Source organism: Hylobates moloch, unplaced genomic scaffold (genome assembly GCF_009828535.3).
Source record: "Hylobates moloch isolate HMO894 unplaced genomic scaffold, HMol_V3 SCAFFOLD_12, whole genome shotgun sequence".
Classification (NCBI taxonomy): Eukaryota; Metazoa; Chordata; class Mammalia; order Primates; family Hylobatidae; genus Hylobates; species Hylobates moloch.
In genome coordinates, this window is record NW_026652287.1 from 282,747 (window position 1) to 294,883 (window position 12,137).

The 12,137-nt window shown below is 41.5% G+C and overlaps 1 pseudogene; it reads left to right on the forward strand.

The window, feature by feature from the left end:
* The first annotated feature begins 2,290 nt into the window (after positions 1–2,290).
* LOC116479359 (NANOG neighbor homeobox-like) lies at positions 2,291–10,041 on the forward strand (annotated as a pseudogene).
* Positions 10,042–12,137: the final 2,096 nt, after the last annotated feature.

The following is a 12,137-nucleotide window of genomic DNA, read 5'->3' on the forward strand; positions in this document are numbered from 1 at the left end:
TCCAAAAGACAAGCAATAATAAATGCTGGTGAGGATATGCGGAAAAGGGAACTCTTGTACACTCTTGGTGGGAATGTAAATTAGTACAACCACTATGGAGAACAGTTAGGAGGTTCCTCAAAAAAATAAAAATAGAGCTACCATACAATCCAGCTATCCCACTCCTAGGTATATACCCAAAAGAAAGAAAATCAGTATATCCAAGAGCTATCTGCACTGCCTTGTTTATTGCAGCACTATTCACAATAGCCAAGATTTGGAAGTAACCGAAGGGTCAATCAACAGGTTAATGAATAAAGAAAATGTGGTACATATACACAATGGAGTAGTAGGAAGCCATAAAAAAGAATGAGATCCTGTCATTTGCAACAACATGGATGGAACTGGAGATCATTATATTAAGTGAAATAAGTGAGGCAGAGAAGACAAACTTCACATATTCTCACTTATTTGTGAGAGCCAAAAATTAAAACAATTGAACTCATGGTGATAGAGAGTAGAAAGATGGTTACCAGCAGCTGGGAGGGTAGCGGGACACTGTGGGGGATGGGAATGGTCATTTGGCAGAAAAAAATAGTTAGAATAAGACCTAGTATTTTCTAGCACAACAAGATATACTCAAAAATAATTCAATTGTACATTTTAAAATAACTAAAAGTATAGTTGGATTGCTTGTAACACAAAGGATAAATGCTTGAGGATACCCCATTTTCCCTGATGTGATTCTTATGCACTGCATAATAATCATTGCATTATAATATGCATTCTATATCAAAATATCTCATGTAATCCATAAATGTACACACCTACTATGTACTCATAATAATTAAAAATTAAAAAAATTAGCCAGGTGTGGTGGCATACACCTGTAATCCCAGCTACCTGGGAGGCTGAGGCAGGAGAAATGCTTGATCCTGAGAGGTTGAGTCTGCAGTGAGCCATGATCCCACCACTGCATTCCAGTCTGGGCAACAGAATGAGACCCTGTCTCAAAAAAAGAAATTAATTAATTAAAAATTTTCCCACAGAGAAAATCTGGGAATGGATGGCTCCACTAGTGAGTTCCATCAAATACTTAAAGAAGAAAGGATAATTCTTTAGAAATTCTTTCAGAAAATAGATGAGAGGGAATACTTCCCAACTTATTCTATGAAGCCAGTATTATTCTCATACCAGAGCTAGACAAAGACATCACAAGGGAAAAACAAAACAAAACTACACACCAATATTCCTATGGTGTGTAGTACCATAGACACAGACACGAAAATTCTTAACAGGCTTGAGAAAACTTTTTTTCTCCTCAAACTGGTTTTGCAGGTGTTTACTCATGTGAAAACTTACCAAATTGTTTAAATACATGCAGTTTATTCTATACCAATTATAACTTAATAAAGCTGTTTAAGAAAAATGTTAGTAAACTGAATCTGGCAACGTACAAAAAGGATTTTATAAAATGACCAAATGGAATATATACCAAGAATGAAAGATTGGTTCAACACTGAAAATCAGTATAATAAAAAACAAAAACTATATGACTATTTCAATAGATGCAGCAAAAGGCATTTAGCAAAACCAACATCTATTCATGGCAAAAACTCTCAACAATCTAGGAATAAAAGGGAATTTCCTCAACTTGATAATAGGCATTTTAAAACAACCCTAGCTAACAGCCTACAGAACGGTAAAAGACTGAGTGCTTTTCCCCTATAATAGGAAACAAGCAAGGGTGTCTGCTTTCAACATTTCTGTTCAACGTTGCACTGGATGTTCTGCCTGGTTCTGTTCCACGTTGCACTGGATGTTCTAGCCGGTTCTGTTCCACGTTGTACTGGATGTTCTAGCCGGTTCTGTTCCACGTTGTACTGGATGTTCTAGTTGGTTCTGTTCAATGGCGTACTGGATGTTCTAGCTAATTCTGTTCAACATTGCACTGGATGTTCTAGTTGGTTCTGTTCAATGTTGGATGTTCTAGCTGGTGCAATCAAGCAAAAGAAAAGAAAGAAAAGGAAGCATCCAGATTGGAAAAAAGAGTAAAATTGCCTTTATTCACAGATGATATGATCCTGCATATAGAAAATTTCTAGGAATCAATAATAATAATAAAACTACTGAAACTAATAAATCATGTTAGCATGGTCAAAGGGTACAAGATCAATATATAAACACTATACTTCTATATACTAGCAGTGAATAATCTTAAAATGAAGTTAAGTAAACAATTTCTTTCACAGCATCAAAAAGAATAAAATAGTAATAAATTTAACAAAAGAAGTAAAAATGTGGCCGGGCGCGGTGGCTCATGCCTGTAATCCCAGTACTTTCGGAGGCCGAGGCAGACGGATCACAACGTCAGGAGATCAAGACCATCCTGGCCAACATGGTGAAACCCCGTCTCTACTAAAAATACAAAAATTAGCCGGGCGTGGTGGTGGGCACCTGTAATCCCAGCTACTCAGGAGGCTGAGGCAGGAGAATCACTTGAACCCAGGAATCGGAGGTTGCAGTGAGCCGAGATCGCACCACTGCACTCCAGCCTGGGTGACAGAGCGAAACTCCATTTCAAAAAAGAACAAACAAACAAAAAAACTTCCGAATTTCTGGAGCAATTATAACAATAACATGTAAACCTAAAAAAGAATCACAGAAAATGAAAACAAAAATTGATTTCACTTGTCAACAGTGATGCAAATATCTTAAGTCATAAACAGAGTGAGGTATTGAAGTCTTCAATTATTACTCTAGAATATTGCTGTCATGAATTCTGTCAGTTTTTGCTTTATATATTTTTATGGTCTGTTATTAGATATATAAGTATTTATAATGTCCTATATTGAATATTTTATTAATCTACAAGATTATTCTTTGTCTTGTCATCTGTTTTGGTTTTTTTTTTTTTTTTTTGAGACGGAGTCTCACTCTGTCGCCCAGGCTGGAGTGCAGTGGCGCGATCTCGGCTCACTGCAAGCTCCGCCTCCCGGGTTCACGCCATTCTCTTGCCTCAGCCTCCGGAGTAGCTGGGACTACAGGCGCCCGCCACCGCGCCCGGCTAATTTTTTGTATTTTTAGTAGAGACGGGGTTTCACCGTGGTCTCAATCTCCTGACCTCGTGATCCGCCCGCCTCGGCCTCCCAAAGTGCTGGGATTACAGGCGTGAGCCACCGCGCCCGGCCATCTGTTTTGGTTTAAAGGCTATTTTGTCTGATGCAACCATCACTGCTTTCTTTGGGACGTTTACATGGAATATCTTTTTCAATCCTTTCACTTTCTACTATTTGTGTTTTTGGATGTAAAGTGAGTCTCTTATAACAGCATATAGTTGAATTATGTATTTTTATTCAATCTTCAAATGTAAGTCTTTTGATTGAAAAGTTTATCATTTACTTGTAAATTAACTACTAATGAGGAAGCTTTTTTTTTTTTTGAGACGGAGTCTCGCTCTGTCACCCAGGCTGGAGTGCAGTGGCACGATCTCAGCTCACTGCAACCTCCGCCTCCTGGGTTCAAGTGATTCTACTGCCTCAGCCTCCCGAGTAGCTGGGACTACAGGTGCGTGCCACCATGCCCAGCTAATGTTTGCATTTTTAATAGAGATGGGGGTTTCACCATATTGGTCAGGCTGGTCTTGAACTCCTGACCTCAGGTGATCCACCTGTCTCAGCCTCCCAAAATGCTGGGATTACAGGCGTGAGCCACCGCGCCTGGCCAGAAGATATTATTTCTCTCATTTTGCTTTGTTTTTGAAGTGGCTTATAAGCATTTTTATCTCTAATTTCCTGCATTGCTGTCTTCTTTTGTGTTTATTTATCTATTTTTTTTTGAGAGGGAGTTTTGCTCTTGTTGCTCAAGCTGGAATGCAATGGCACGATCTTGACTCACTGCAACCTCTGCCTCCCGGGTTCAAGGAACTCTCCTGCCTCAGCCTCCCGAGTGGCTGGGATTACAGGCACCCGCCACCATGCCCAGCTAATTTTTTGTATTGTTAGTAGAGACGGGGTTTCACCATGTTAGCCAGGCTGATCTCAAACTCCTGACCTCAGGTGATCCACCCACCTTGGCCTCCCAAAGTGCTGGGATTACAGGCGTCAGCCACTGCACCCGGCCTAGTTGATTTTTTATAGTGGAATGTTTAAATTCCTTTCTGATGTTCTTTTGTGTCTGTTCTATAGCTATTTTTTTGTGGTTGCCATGAGAAGTACATTTAACATCGGAAACGATAACGCTCTAATTTGAATTTTTACCAGTTTAACTTCAATAACATGTGAGAACTCTGCTCCTTTAAAGCTCTGCTCCCACCCCTTTGGTTTGCTGATGTCACAAAATTACATGCTTATACATTGCATGCCCCAAAACATACATTAGTCCTTCTTTTAAATGCATTAATGTCTTAAATTATGTTTTAAAAAAAAAGAAAATGTGGAGTTATAAACCAGAGTTACAATAATGCTATCATTTGGTCTAATGATTATTTTATGGTCTACTCAAACTTTTTTTTCTTTTGAGACAGTGTCTCACTCTGTCACCCAGGCTGGAGTGCAGTAGCACAAACATGGCTCACCGCAGCCTCAAACTCCTGGGTTCTCCCAAGTCAGCCTCCCAAGTAGCTGAGACTATAGGCATGTGCCACCATGCCTGTAGGGTCTAGCCCTACAGGGTCTGTGGGATTTTCTCCCCATGTGCGGAGACCTGAGATCATAGAAATAAAGACACAAGACAAAGAGATAGAAGAAAAGACAGCTGGGCCCGGGGGGCCACTACCACCAAGACGCGGAGACCGGTTGTGGCCCCAAATGCCTGGCTGTGCTGTTATTTATTGGATAAAAGACAAGGGGGCAGGGTAAGGAGTGTGAGCCACCTCCAATGATAGGTAAGGTCACGCGAGTCACATGTCCACTGGACAGGGGACTCTTCCCTGTTTGGCAGCTGAGGCGGAGAGAGAGAAAAGACAGCTTACGCCATTACTTCTGCATTTCAAAGACTTTTAGTACTTTCACTAATTCTGCTACTGCTATCTAGAAGGCAGAGCCAGGTGTACAGGGTGGAACATGAAAGTGGACCAGGAGTGTGACCGCTGAAGCACATCATCACAGGGAGACGGTCAGGCCTCCAGATGACTGCGGGCGGGCTTGACTGATGTCAGGACCTCCACAACAGGTGGTGGAGCAGGGTCTTCTCTACCTCCCCGGGGGAAAGGGAGACTCCCTTTCCCGGTCTGCTAAGTAACCAGTGCCTTTTCTAGGCACTGACGCTACCGCTAGACCAAGATCTGCCTGGCAACAGGCGTCTTCCCAGGCGCTGGCGTTACCACTAGACCCAGGAGCCCTCTGACGGCCCGGTCCGGGCATAACAGAAGGCTCGCACTTGTCTTCTGGTCACTTCTCACTGTGTCCCCTCAGCTCCTATCTCTGTATGGCCTGGTTTTTCCTAGGTATAATTGTAGAGCAAGGATTATTATAATATTGGAATGAACTAACGATTAATAATATTCATATATAATCATATCTATGATCTATATCTAGTATAACTATTCTTACTTTATGTATTTTATTATACTGGAACAGCTCGAGCCCTTGGTCTCTTGCCTCGGCACCTGGGCGGCTTGCCGCCCACACATGTCCGGCTAATTTTGGTATTTTTTGTAGAGACGGGGTTTCACCTTGTTGCCCAGACTGGTCTCCAACTCCTGGACTCAAGCAATCCACCCGCCTTTGCCTCCCAAAGTGGAGATTACAACTGTGAGCCACCATGCCCAGCCAAATTTTCTATTCTACATGATTCAGTCTTGTTAAGTTGTATGTTTCCAGGAATTTATTCATTTTTTTCTGGGTTATTTACATTTTTTTGCTGTACCTTTTCTTGTAGTATTCTCTCATGATCCTTTGTATGTCTGTGGTATCAGTTATAATGTCTCCTCTTTCATTTCTGATTTCATCATTTCTCCTTTTTTCTTAGTCTAGCTAAAGGATTGTCAATTTTATTTATCTTTTCAAAAACCAACTTAGTTTTGTTGATCTTCCTGTTATTTTTACAGTTCTATTTCATTTATTTCTGCTCTGATGTTTGCTATGTCCTTACTTCTACTAACATTGGGTTTAATTTGTTCTTTTCCTAGTTTCTGGAGGTGTAATGCTAGCTTGTTTATAATCTTTTTTAGCATAGGCATTTAGCACTATAATGTTCCCTCTTAGAACTGCTTTTGCTGCATTCCGTAAGTTTTCATATGCTGTGTTTCCATTTTTTTAAGTCTTAAGATAATTCTAAATTTCCCTTTTGATTTCTTCCCATTGGTTGACCCATTGGTTGTTCAGGAGTATGTTGTTTAATTTCCACATATTCGTGGTTTCTATTTGCATAGAATATTTTATTCTATTCCTTCACTTTCAGCCTATGTGTATCCTTAAAACTGAGGTATGTCTCTTATAGGTAGCATATGGTTGGGCCTTGTTTGGGGTTTTTTCCAATCCACTTAGCTACTGTCTGTCTTTTGACTAGACAATTTAATTCATTTATATTCAAGGTAATTATTGATGGGTAAGGACTTACTATGGTCATTATGTTAATTGTTTTTCTGACTGTTTCATAGATCCCTTTGTCCTTTCCTCCTCCCTTGCTGTTTTCCTTTGTGATTTGATCATTTTCTCTAGGTGATAAGCTGTGGTTTATTTCTCTTCATTTTTCATGTATCTACCATAGGTTTTTGTGTTGTAGTTACAATGAGGCTCACGTATAACATAGTTAATAAGTCTATTTTAAGCTTATAACAACTTAACTTTGCATATAAAAACTATATCTTTACTCCTCCTCTATTTTGTTTATGATATTATAATTTACATCTTTTTACATTGTGTATCTACTAACAAATGGCTGTAGCTATAGTTATTTTTAGTAGTTTTGTTGGCTGGGCGCGATGGCTCACACCTGTAATCCCAGCACTTTGGGAGGCTGAGGTGTGTAGATCGCCTGAGGTCAGGAGTTTGAGACCAGCCTGGCCAACATAGGGAAACACCATCTCTACTAAAAATACAAAAAATTAGCTGGGCGTGGTGGTGGGCACCTGTAATACCAGCTACTCGGGAGGCTGAGGCAGGAGAATTGCTTGAACCCGGGAGACAAAGGTTGCAGTGAGCTGAGATCGTGCCACTGCACTCCAGCCTGGGCAACAAGAGCAAAACTCCCTCTCAAAAAAAAAAATTTGTCTTTTAATCTTTATACTAGAAATATAAGTGATTTACACATCATTATAGCATTAGAGTATTCTGAATATGACTGTATGCTTTTAACTAGTTTTATACTTTCATATGTTTTCATGTTACTAATTCGCAACTTCACTTCAGCTTAAAGAATACCCTTTAGCATTTCTAGTAAAGCAGGACTAGTGGCGATGTGTACTCCCTCAGCTTTTGTTTGGGAAAATCTTTCTCTTTCATTTCTGAAAGACAGCTTTAGGGATAAAGTATTCTTGATTAGCAGTGTTTGTTTCTTTCAGCCCTTGGAAAATATCATCCCACTCTCTCCTAGCCTGCAAAATTTCTGCTGAGAAATCCACTGATAATCCTTAGTGATTTTCTCTTGCTACTTTCAAGATAGTCTTTGCCTTTAATTTTTTTTTAAGCAGGGACTGCTCTGTCACCCAGATGGAAGTGCAGTGGCAAGATCCTGAATCACTGCAGCCTCAACATCCTGAGACGAAGTGATCCTATCACCTCAGCCTCCCAATTAGCTGGCACTACAAGCACATGCCATCGCATCTGGCTAATTTTTGTGTGTGGAGACATGGTCTCACTATGTTCCTCAGGCTGGCTTCCAACTCCTGGGCTCAAGTGATCCTTCTGCCTCAGCCTCCCAAAGTGCTGAGAAGACAAGCATGAGCCATGATGCCTGGCCTGTCTTTGGTTTTTGATGGTTTGATTATAATATGTCTTGGTGATATTTTCTTACCTGATTAGAGACTTTTGAGCTTCATGCACATAAATGTTCATATGCTTCCCCAGACTTGGGACATTTTCCGCCATTAGCTGCAAGCTTTGTGGGGCATTGTTGGATTCCCCTCTTTTTGTGGCTTCTTATAATCTTCCTGACTGCTCCAAAACCTGTCCTAGCTTATCACCCTAGATGTTCAAAAGATGTTTTGTTTGTAAAGTGTCTTTATTTATTCTCCCATCTAGTTTCCTCTCCAGATTGGCTATCCTGTTTCTTCATTTACTGTGCTATCACCCATAGTGTTTCTTGTTGACATGCTTTAGGTTTTGAATTTGTGAGTATGAATTCTTTCTAGTTTCTGTGATATTTTTCACTGTTTCTTCTTCCATTTGAACTTTCGTTTCATGAAATTAGAAAAACTCTATGAAATTTTCAGTAGGTTTTTTAAAGACAGGGTCCCACTCTCTCACCAAGGCTGGAGTGCAGTGGTGTGATCATAGCTCCCTGCAGCCTTAGACTCTTGGACTCAAGCAGTCCTCCCACCTCAGCCTCCTGAGCAGCTAGGACGACAGGCAATGCCCCACCAGGCCTGGCTAATTTTTAAATTTTTTTTGTAGAGGCAGAGTCTGGCTACGTTGCCCAGGCTGGTCTTGAAGTCCTCAGTTCAAGCAATCCTCCCACCTTCACCTCCCAAAGTGCTGGGATTACAGGCATGAGCCATCGTGCCTGGCCTTGAGCAGAATTATATTGAATAGACAAATTAACTTGACATTATTTACTCTTCCCATTAAAGTACATCAGATGTTTCTGTTATTGTATATGCATATGCCTCCTCCTGACCTCTTCTTTATTGAAATTTGGAGTCTTTACCCATTCCTTCAACTTCTACTCCCATTTTATTCCGAGAATCTAGCTTTTGCTCCCTGTGTCCTACCAACAACATTCTCCACGTATTCTACCAACAACATTCTCCACGTATTCTACCAACAACATTCTCCACTTTTTCAGAGGTTGACATCTTCTCTTATAGCTTTTCATAATTGGCTTATTATTCACCCTCCTGCCTTTTGAATTGGGTCTTCTCTTTGTCTTCCACTGCCCTGTTTTACTTAGTTAAGTTTCCTCTAAATTCTTTGATATCTTTGGTCTTGTTTCTGTATAGACATTCTTCATTCAGTAAAGTCATTTATTATTTCCATATTACTTACAATTTGTTAGGTTTTATAGCTGTGATGTTGCTATTTACCAGGTTTATAGGGATGAATAAAGTAGATTCTCAAGATTCTGGTTTAGAGAGAGCGCTAGGGGAAAGAGGAGCAAGAAAGAAAGCTTTGAAAGAGCAGCCACTGACTTTGAAGGAAATCTGGGAAAGGATGGCGTCCAGGAAGCAGGAGAAGAAACGTTTTCAAGGTGGAGAGAGCTCCTGATACTTCAAGACTTTTCTGAGGTAAAACATGCGGTGCTGAGAATTTTTTTTATTTCTGAAAATCAAACAGAGCCTCTAAGAGAGAAGACTCAGAGCCAAACAATCATGGATGCAAGTCAGCAAAGGCTGGAAGGTAGTGATAACTTCACAGAATTGAAGAGTTGGGATCCTGTTATACAGAAACCACTGGCTATGCCTTGGGATCAAAATTCAGAACAATCAAATGGAAATTACAGTGAAGATGAATAAAAGGGAAAGCAGAAATGGAGAGGAGGAGAAGCAGGCAGAAAGAGAGAAGGAGAAAAACAAGAGGAAATGTTAAAGGAGCTGGAAGATGAACAGGAGAAAGAAAGGAAAAAAGAAAATGAAAAACGATATCCCAAAAAAAGACTAGTCAGCAAATCCCTCATGGACACTCTTTGGAAAAAGTTTAGATTAAACAGATGTCCCACAATACCAGAGTCTATTACTCTCATTTGAATTTGGCATGACACATAAACAGATACGTCAACAGTTTTGTAAAAAGGGGAAGAAATATAATAAAGAAATGTTCAAGGGAAAGCATAATAAAAACATAAGAGATGGGGGTCTTGCTGAGTTGCCAAGGCTGGTCTTGAACTCCTGCCCTCAAGCGATTTTCCTACCTTGCTCTCCAGAAGTGTTGTGATTACAAGCATGAGCCACCCATACCTGGCTAAGACATTTTATACGACACCATTCTCACAAATAAATGGAGTTCTGAAAGGATAAACAAGAAAATATTAACAATCGTTAATTTTGTGGAGTAGAACTAAATGAGGGCAGTGCAAAGTGGTTCCTGGACATTCTATTTTTACCCTACTGTGGATTTAACATTTTTATAATGGACAATAATTGATTTTGTTTAAGAAAAAATCAATAAGAAAAGTATCAACCTCTGGGGGGAAAAGATTATGGTTTAAATCTTTGACAGACAACTAGACTGGAAATTACTACTAAAAAAAAAAAAAACGTGTTTCAGTGGAAAACTATGTGTTGGTCACACACTGTACATCCTTCCTCAAAGTTATCTGATTCCAGACATGTTTCATTATCTTTCAGCTATTTTTTAAAAACTCTTTGGGCCGGGCGCGGTGCCTCATGCCTGTAATCCCAGCACTTTGGGAGGCCGAGGCAGGTGGATCACGAGGTCAACAGGTCGAGACCATCCTGGTTAACACGGTGAAACCCCATCTCTACTAAAAATACAAAAAATTAGCCGGGCGTGGTAGCGGGCGCCTGTAGTCTCAGCTACTCGGGAGGCTCAGGCAGGAGAATGGCGTGAACCCGGGAGGCGGAGCTTGCAGTGAGCCAAGATCATGCCACTGCACTCCAGCCTGGGCGACACAGCGAGACTGTCTCAAAAAAAAAAAAAAGAAAAGAAAAAACCATATCTTTTGAGAATTCACTCATTATTGGATTACACCGAACCACGAGAGATCTGTCTTCATGACCCAAACACCTCTCACCAGGCTCCACCTCCAACACTGGGGATTACATTTCAACATGAGATTTGGGTGGGAGCATACCTTCAAACTATATCTAGTTTCATATACTCAAACTATATCAGAGCATAATAAAAAGATTCTCATAGAATTGTTTTAAGAATAAGAAATGATGGGCTGGGTGCGGAGGCTCAGGCCTGTAATCCCAGCACTTTGGGAGGCCAAGGCAGGCGGATCACCTGAGGTCAGGAGATAGAGACCAGCCTGGCCAACACGGCAAAACCCTGTCTTTACTAAAAATACAAAAATTAGCTGGGCATGGTGGCGGGCACCTGTAATCCCAGGTGGATCTGGTTGTTTAAAAGTGTGGTGCCTCCCCCATTTTTCTGCCATTTCTGCCGCATGAGATGCCTGCTCCACTCCATGTTCCACAATGACTGAAAGCTTCCAAAGGCTTCCCCAGAAGCAGATGCCAGGACTGTTTCCTGTACAGCCTGCAGAGCTGTAAGCCAAATAAACCTATTTTCTTATAAATTACCCAGTCTCGGGTATTTCTTTATAGCAATGCAAGAATGGACTGACACATGCTCATTGTGAAGAAACAAGCATAGAAAATTTGCTATTTGCCCAAGGACATAGGTAGCAACTGAAGGACTTATGGTATAAAGTCTGGACCATTAGGGATCCAAATCCTGAGTTCTTTTCTTTATTCCATTTATCCCCAATTGTCTCAAGATACTTGGGGTGTTGCCTTTCCAGCCAGAAACCTCTGTGGCCTATGGCACCTTTGCCCGAGTTTTGCTCAGGCCTTCTAGACTCATTCTGTCCACTCAGCCTGGCATGTCGTGCTTGGCTCGCGCCACCTGTCTGGATCCTATGCCTGCAAAGGCTGAGTCAGGCATGGCGTGAGGAAGAGCGTGTGGCCGAGCATGGGGTCTGGCCCTACACAGTAGACATGCCGGCTGCTGCAGTGGGGTGGGCAGCTCCAGGTGCTGGAATAGGCACCAGCTCTCGGCAAAGCTGTGGCCGGACCAGACACACCACAAGCAGCTTCAACAGCTGGCACTGGGGAACGCAGTGGCACTCAGAAGCTTGGTGATGCCGAGGACCACAGGGCCCCTAAGAGGGAGTCACAGCCCTGGCTCAGGGAGCTCCCAAGTCTGGGATCCCTGAAGGGCCGCAGCCCTTCTCTCCTCTTCACTCGCAACATGGCGAGCAAGAGGCACGTTTCAGCCATTTGTGTTACAGCTCTTAGAGCCCCACCATTCAACAGATCCTGAGTTCTTGTCCTGCGACCAGGAAAAATGAGGTACACGGACAAGTGAAGGGTG